Below are 6,000 nucleotides of genomic sequence, written 5' to 3'. Positions count from 1 at the left end.
CGTGACATCACTTCCTGTTTGTTTGTGACTGAAGAGGAAGAAGTTTACAAGGAATCATTTAGAAGAGTTTCAAACATCAACTGATTGAATCCATGAATCTGAAAACGTGTTTGTGAGTGAAAGAGACAGACATGTACAGACTGAACTATCTGTTCAACAGTCAGAGTGTTTCTCTAACAGGAGACACTCTTTACACTCCACTCAGCACAGGGACACTGAGGAACCAGGAGACCAGAGTGTAAACCCAGGATAAAGAGTTTGAGTGAATGTGGTGTTGAAGGTGTGGAGGTGGATCAGAGTGTCAGAGGAGACTCTGTAGAAGGACAGAGTGCGAGCAGGACAGTCCACATACACTGCTACTCTGTTAGAGACAGAGGAGGAGGAGGAGATGGGTGTGTAGCTGTTATTGTGCCAGACAGACTGAGGACCATCATCAGAGCAGATTAGACTCCAGGACTGATCATTGTATCCAAACAAACAGTCAGCACTGCCTCCTTTCCTTCTGATGCTTCTGTAACTCACTGATATACAAACTCTTCCTCTCCACTCGACCTCCCAGTAACAGCGACCAGTCAGACCATTTCTACACAGCAGCTGAGGAACAACATCAAATCTGTCTGGATGATCAGGATATGACTGAACCTTCCTCACATGTGTCACCTTCCTGTTGTTGTCAGACAGTTGGAGCTTTGTGTTCACTGTGTTTGTGTCGATTGTGAGTTGACAGGAATCTGATGGAGAGAACAAACACAATCCAGCTGCAGTTATTGATCCATCATCTGTTCATTGATTGACACTTTGATGATGACTCCTGACATGATGAAGATGGTTGAATGTGTGCTGCTTTGTTTTCATGAATCCCATTAAAAACACACTTACACTTCCTCAGACCTGGTCTCAACCATCGGACTCCAGCAGGCTCCACCCTGAAAGGAGGAGGGGTCAGAGCAGTCAGCATGCTCACATGGACATTACATGGCTCTCACACACACACTGTTACACACTGAGCTCAAAGCTCGGCTCCACTGTTTTATTCAAAGAAATCTACATTTATTTATCAGCACATTTAAAAACAGGTTGAGCCAAAGTGCTGCACAGAGTAGAGATAAAATAGGAAACATACACAGTAATTACTATAAAGACTCGTCAGAATTGAAAGCTACAGAGTACAAATGTGTTTCCAACCGGGTTTTAAAATGTCGAGTGTTGGTGACGACCTGATGTGAAGGGCGACTGTTCCAGAGTTTGGCTGCAGCCATCGATAAAGCTCACCTCTGTTTTTACGGCTAGTTCTGGTCAGAAGCTACTTATCTGCAGACCTGAGGGCTCTGCTTGGATTATTTTTGTTAAAGAGAGATAAGATGGAGCCAATCCATTCAGAGATTTAAAGACAAACAACAAGATCTGGATGTGGATTCTACGACGTACTGGTAACCAGTGGAAAAAGCTGGAAAAAGCTGGTGATGGGTCGTCTAGCACAGAGCCACCGCTGGAACCAGACAATTCATGAGGGAGAGAACTGTGACAGCGCCGTTCCTTCACTTGACCTCAGTCGCTCTCGTCTGCTCCCTCGTAACACTGCTCTTTATTGAGGTTACATGAATATGCATAAGTTCATTAACATATGACGTCTTACACAGGTATGAACAAAGAGTACCAGTCTGTGCATAGTGTGTGTGTGTGTGTGTGTGTGTGTGTTCCAGATGTGACCCTGTGACCCCAAAGCTGGTGCTAAGAGTCCAGCGGTCCCCCTAACAAAGGGCTCTTATACTTAACCACACAGAGAGTAGGTGTCCTCCTACACCAGGGGTCGGCAACCTTTAACAGCCATTAGGACACGATTTCCACACAAAAGAAAACTCTGGGAGCCACAAAAACTTGTTGACATCTAAAATGAAGATAAATGGTAAATGGCCTGCATTTGTATAGCGCGTTACTCAGTCCCTAAGGACCCCAAAGCGCTTTACACTACATTCAGACATTCACACACTGGCAATGGCAAGCTACATTGTAGCCAATGTTCCCTCTAAGCTGCGCACGTGCGCAATTGCGCACTGCTGGCACGGTCTCTGCGCACAGAAAATCTGTGTTGCACACAAAACAAAATCTAACCTGAATTGAAATTAAAATTAAAACTTTAACAATTCTGTTTTGCAGTGTTAGTCAGTGAGTGACTGGCTGCTCCTGTATGGGATTAGAACGATGCCACCTTATCCCATAGTCCAGCCAATGATGCGATTCACATTCGTATATACTCAGCCAATCAACGTCGTTGACAGGCTATGACAGCGTCCTGATGTGCCGACACCGGTGTTGTAGCTAGCAAAGCGGCGTGGCTGATGTGGAGTGAAGCCACGTTAATGACAACGTGTACAACCATTGGAGATGTGAGCAGGACAGACGGAACAATTGACGGGAAAAGTGTGGACTTTATACCAGTTTTTAAATTGTTGATCGGCCACGTAAAACCGGAGTTATGATAAAAATATATGCAATGTTTGGTTTTCTTCCTGAATGCTGTCGTTGTTTATATTTACTGTGGGAAGAAACGGTAAAAACGGCGTTTTATAAGGAAAGCGCTCTCCGCCTGTGAGCAAAAACAAAACAACCCCACCCTTTCCTATTGGTGGAAAAAAGTACCATGTCGACCAATCAAAAAATGATATGGCAATGTGGCATCTAGTTGTTAAGAAACATGAGGAAGTTTTAGGAGTGACGGCGGTGTTTGAGATGTGAGAGATTTGCCACGTTTAGCGCAAATCTTGCGTAGTTAGTGTGTAGTTAGTGTGTAGTGTAGTCAATAGTTTTGTTGTGTGTGTCAGAACAATGAGGCAACTGCTGAATGTTACAGGTGTTACAGGAGTGATACATCTCCTGTTGTCAGGCCTGCAGGTATCAGGCTGTTGTTCTCCTTTATCTCATAGTGGACAGAAATTATTTTTTGGAGTGGCACAAATAATTTGTGTGGCATCAGATTTGATGCAGAACAGCTGATTGTTCTGTAAATAGTTTGAAATGTTTATTTAAAAACGCCTTGGCTGCATTAAAGAAATAGCTGCAAAAAACTTTGTTGTTTGCCAAACTCAGTTACTTTTTGAAGAAGTAACTATAGAATTAATTGCCCAGCATTGGTCATTATATACTGTATTTGGCAGACAGAGTTACAGGACTCTCTCCCAGACCACAGACTCATAATACATGTCAGAGCTTTTTTTAAAAGAAAGAAAGTTGTGTCTTCAAAATTGGAGTTCAAGTTATTTTTACTTCTAATAGTGTTAACATACTACACAGGTCATGAACAAAGTTTTTTAAATTTTCATTTATAAGTGGGCTAAAGCAGTTAATTAAAAGTAGTCTAACGAAAATGTAAATGCTGTAATTTAATTATTTTAATAAACCATGTAACTTGGATGGATTTGATGCTGGCGTGACCACAGTGCACACGTATGATGTCGCTCACAGTGGTCCAAGGGATCGCTCAGAGAGTTTGTGTGTTCGCTCAGACACATGAAATATTAGAGGGAACATTGATTGTAGCCACAGCCACCCTGGGGCGCACTGACAGAGGCGAGGCTGCCGGACACTGGCGCCACCACCAGTAGGCAAACGTGGGGTTAGTATTTTGCCCAAGGATATTTGGCATGCAGCCAGGAGGCAGCCTGGGATCGAACCACTGACCTTCTGATTAGCGGCTGACCTGCTCTGCCACCTGAGCTACAGCCACCCCTGTATATATTGTTTTTTACCTTTGTGTGAACAACTAAGGTGTGTTGCTTATGAAATCCATGAAGTGCTCCAGAGAAAATTACATTTTATTTATGTAATTAACACATTTTGAACTCTTAAAGAAATATAACAAAAGGAAAGACACCCATCTGAACTACAATGATCCATGTAGCAAACAAAAACTGTTGTGAGCCGCCACCCTCATATCACCTTTGGGATTTTGGAGCCTTGACCTGACTTTTAAAAAGTAAAAAAAAAGCACTATGCTGCTAAAAAATGAAAAATAGATATTTTTAAAATTCTGTCTAAATGTGTATTTTACCTGGTTAATGTGTGTGGCGGGGCGTGGTCTGCAGCGCCGCTGCAGGGGAGGCGGACGCTATATGAGCGGGACCCACAATTAAAGTCTGTGCTCTCTCTGCTGTTGTGTTGTTGTTGGTATGTGTAGGGCTGTGAGCTGCAAAGCTACAGCCGGCTGTATGCGTACAGCAACCGTGTGTGAAAAGTGGTCAATACAGAGATGCTGAAAAGCGTGTTGATGGAAACATCGTCGGGTCTGCCGTGATATGTTTACAATGGGACTTCTGCTCCTGAGCCTCTGCGCACAGCGTCTGCAGATCGGGGCTGTACGAAGTCACTTTCATCTTTACGCAGGACTGTAAGCGGTCATCTGTGAGGCGTGAGCGGTGTTTGTTTTTAACATAGTTCACGGTGGAGAACAGCTGCTGACACAATGTGGATCCGAAGATCCATAATTGGCCTACCTGGGGTTGAAAGTCTCGATAAATGCACGGCGTTTCGGCGGGTATATCAGCTTCCGCGAGTGTGACGCTTATTATGAGTGATCAAAAAATAATAGAATATAATTTTATTTTTATATTTCAATATCACAATAATCTTCCAATTTCGAAATACAAGTTAAAAAAGAACTAACATAAATAAAATACACTTCAGCTAATTACTTAAAAAACTAATTTATTTTCCCAAACCACGCGGAGCCGCACTAAAAGGACTAAGGAGCCGCAGGTTGCCGACGCCTGTCCTACACCATAAATCAGTAAGAGAAGGTACGACCTCTCTCATGGCCCCAAGTTGTGTGTGCATGCCAGAGCACTCTGGAAGGCACACAGAGTCTTTACAGACTGCTAAGGATCAAACCTCTATCATTATGCAATCGATTATAAAACTCTAAGCATATATGAGTAAATATTTCTAAGCATAAATGACAATCAATAATATAAACCTTACAGCTGTTTTAATAACAGAATTTATTTGTTTCTCAAATGAGAAAGAGCTATCGAGAAACACTCCTAAATCTTTAGCAAACAGAGTTTTGAACTTTTCCAGTGGGCCAAAGTAAACATTATCCGCTAATGCTAACTGTTTTCCCTTGCATTATAACAATGTGAGCCGCTATTGCTATGTAGGCTGATGTTAGCAGCTAAAGCTAATTTGATGTGAATTAGCATTATGCGCTAATGCTAACACCGTTTTCCCTTACTTTTTAACAATGTGAACGGCTAATCTCTTTACTTTATAACAATGTGAACAGCTACTGCTAAGTAGACTGCTGTTATTAGCTAATGCTAATTTAATGCGAGTGAGCATTATCCGATAATGCTAACTGTTTTCCCTTACATTATAACAATGTGAGGAGTCAATGCTAAGTATGCTGCCATGAGCGGCTAATTCTAATTTGGGGTGAATAATTATTACCAGCTAATGCTAATATCATTTTCCCTTCCCTTTTAACAATGTGAGCAGCTAGTGCTAGGTAGGCTGATGCTAGCAGCTAATGCTAATTTGATATGAATTAGCATTATATTAGTGAGGAGTTAATGCTAAGTAGACTGCCATTAGTGGCTAATACTAATTTTAGCTGAATTATTTGCTTATGCTAACAATTTTGTTTTGTACTTTTTAACAATATGAGTAGCTAGTGTGAACACTATTTTTCATTCAATTTTAACTTTTCCCCTGCGATGTGAAGAGTTAATGCTAAATAGGACGCCATTATCGTATCAGCGCCATTCGTTGATACGAAGTCTACCGTTATTAACTAATACTAATAGTAATAGTAATAGTGAATAAGCATTAGTAGCTAATGCTAATACAATAGTAATACCATATTCTCTTCCTTTATAACAATGTGAGCAGCTAATGCTAGGTATGTTGCCTTTATTAGCTAATGCTAATTTGAGGTGAATTAGCATTATCCGCTAATGCTAACAATGTTTTTTTTTTTTTACATTTTATTATTCTTTAACAATATCA

The 6,000-nt window shown here is 41.3% G+C and overlaps 1 long non-coding RNA gene across 1 annotated transcript in view; it reads right to left on the bottom strand.

Annotated features, from left to right (window-relative positions):
- Window positions 1-201: 201 nt before the first annotated feature.
- Window positions 202-6,000, bottom strand: part of LOC100699444 (NACHT, LRR and PYD domains-containing protein 12) — a gene marked incomplete at its 5' end in the record, with an annotated part of 29,055 nt that continues 23,256 nt past the window's right edge. Inside the window, one exon of the long non-coding RNA XR_003217621.1 lies at window positions 202-714. This is a non-coding gene — a long non-coding RNA (NACHT, LRR and PYD domains-containing protein 12). The remainder of the gene's footprint in view (window positions 715-6,000) is intronic.

Source organism: Oreochromis niloticus, unplaced genomic scaffold (genome assembly GCF_001858045.2).
Source record: "Oreochromis niloticus isolate F11D_XX unplaced genomic scaffold, O_niloticus_UMD_NMBU tig00001767_pilon, whole genome shotgun sequence".
Taxonomy (NCBI): domain Eukaryota; kingdom Metazoa; phylum Chordata; class Actinopteri; order Cichliformes; family Cichlidae; genus Oreochromis; species Oreochromis niloticus.
Note: the sequence above shows the minus strand (reverse complement) of the source record. Positions and strands in the feature narration are given on the sequence as shown.